A 2,500-nucleotide genomic window follows, 5' to 3' on the forward strand; every position below is an offset into this window, starting at 1 on the left:
GTTTAGCACCTTGTCACCAATCTAGTTCTTAAGAATGCAAGCTTCTCTTAATCAGCAATTCCAATACTTGAACAAAATACATTATTCAGTGTATTTGCATGAGATCTCCATAATGCAGATTAACCCATTGCTGATGGCAACAGCATGAGCATACATACCATGCCAACCAAGTTTAGTCTAGTAACTGTGTATACACAAATGGCTTCACAAGTCCTTAGTCTTCAAGGAATCGATTACAAGTTATACCTATCTCACCTGTTTACCCTTTTCCTTGATTTTAAGGCATATTCTTTATATATCATATTCTTGTTAGTATAGGAAATAACTGTTTAATAATCATAATTTCAATTATAATAACAGCATCAATATCAATAGCATTAGAAAAAACATTCCCAAAAACTCAAGGAAAGTGGAAGTCAATTGAGATTACATAGGTCTATTTGACTCCTGGTTGGCTGAGTACTTATGGAGCCACCTATGGGTGAAGATATTTCACAAAATAAAACTGCATTAAACATTTCATGTGCCCAGTGGCAGTATGTTCAAAGAACCTAATGATTACCAATACATTACTAAATTGCATACCCCTTTGGTCTTACAGACAAGCATATTTAGGAATTTCTGCAATAACTTCAAGGCCATATCCAGTAACAATGTAAATGTACAAATCTCATTCCTTGCCATAACACAGAACCAGCCATAACAAAGAACCAAACTTTCATTGGTAACATACAATTATGCATCTACCATCGCACAGTGTGAAGTAAATGCCGAGGCCTCTAATGTTTAGTTTCTAGCAAAGGACAACAAACTTCTAAGTATAATCATGCTTGAGTTTGGACTGGTTCCTTATTTAAAATTAAATTGCCAGGGAGATATACAAGCTTTATTTTTTCAAAATGCATGCTGAGGGGAATTACTGGTATTTACAAGATGCACAGCTAGTCTCTGGCAGGTGCTGGGGCATCTTTAAGACCATTACCAAAAAATACTTTAGTTAAATTTTCACCATAATGTCTCGAAAGAATACAATCAGCACAAAATGAGATATGGCCATGAATATCAAGTGCACGGGCCTATACTCATACAGCTAAGTACAATGATACCACAGCCTAATATGCTTCAAGCTCCAGAAAAGACTAATAATCCTCCATCATATATTTTCTAGCATGCCAGAGCATCCCGACTTTCCAGCCCATTTCCCGTCAAATAAGGGGTCCAGGCTCTATCAAGGCAAAAATGCATAAGGGAGATTTATAAAGTTCGATTTCCAACAATTACAATGCCTTAGAATTCATTATTATATTAGCTTCACATATTGTTTACCCTGGATTAATTTGCATATCAAACTGATATATTTAAAATTTTTACATTTTCATTTTGGGTCATTATCAGCCTTTCGGCATGAGACCCCTAACAAAAAGTATATTCTCTACATGGAATTTGTTCCTGAGAGCAAGGCACCCTCCAGAGACAGTCTCAAACCAGGGTATTATGCAAACCCAAAACTCCAGGCTGTTGAGTATTTTTCCTGCGCGGGGAATATTACATTTTTTCATGCCCGGAAAACATAATTTTGTCTACGTTTGCAGGGACAGATCTGCAGACAGATGATAAAACAAGTGCGTGGAAAGGTCAAAAGAATTTTATACGTGGAAGATGATTTTTAAAAAAACTAAGCGTGCGCGGAAAGTTACCCAGAAACTACATTTGCGCGGACAGAATTTGACAAAATAATTGCATACCAAAATCTACAGTCTGGCCAAAACTAACCTTTCCTACCTCCTATATATTCCCTCAACAGGAGGTAAAGCCACCATGTACCCCCGTTTATCTGCACATCATGCCAACTTATTGAAAACGGATATTAAGAACTCTGACTATACAAGGGTGCTGTCGACTCAGTCTCTAAGTGGTGATATGTAGTGGATATGTTCATCATTTGGCAGTAAAAATTGGGCCGCTGCATCTGTATCTGTGTAGTTTATGAGTGTATTCCTTATGCTCTGTAAGATGATGGTGTCCATTTCCCCCTATCTCTGTGCGTCTCCCTCAGTAAGTTACACCCCTAAGTAATGTAAGGATTCTTTTCTCAAATATTCCTTAATAAAGGAGACTTTCCTGCAAAAAAGCATGAAAGATGAGACTTGAATAATTAAACAATTAAATATATGCTACAACTCATGGGAGATTATATCAAAGATTCTGCAAGTCATCCTCCATAATTTGTAAAAGCAGAATTAAAATAATTATAAATTGTGTCTCTAAAATAGGAAAAATAATTTCCATATGAAAGCCTTAAAAAAAAAAAAAAATACCGACTACACGAAATAACACAAGCAATTGCCGAAACATTCTAATACTTCCCGATTTCGCCCCCTCTTTCCCCCCTTTCAATATACAAAAACACAGCGGCTTAACTCTGAGAATGCCGATGAAAAGAGAGAGGAAAAGAAACACGAAAAAATCAAGAAAATGGCGTTGAAAACATGTTGCTCTT

General features: G+C 36.4%; 1 protein-coding gene across 16 annotated transcripts in view; it reads right to left on the reverse strand.

The window, feature by feature from the left end:
* The window catches only part of hyd (E3 ubiquitin-protein ligase hyd), a 44,505-nt gene that overhangs the window by 41,750 nt on the left and 255 nt on the right, over positions 1-2,500 (reverse strand). The gene's annotated exons all lie outside the window — the stretch shown is intronic.

This window comes from Penaeus vannamei, chromosome 23 (assembly GCF_042767895.1).
Source record: "Penaeus vannamei isolate JL-2024 chromosome 23, ASM4276789v1, whole genome shotgun sequence".
NCBI classification, from domain to species: domain Eukaryota; kingdom Metazoa; phylum Arthropoda; class Malacostraca; order Decapoda; family Penaeidae; genus Penaeus; species Penaeus vannamei.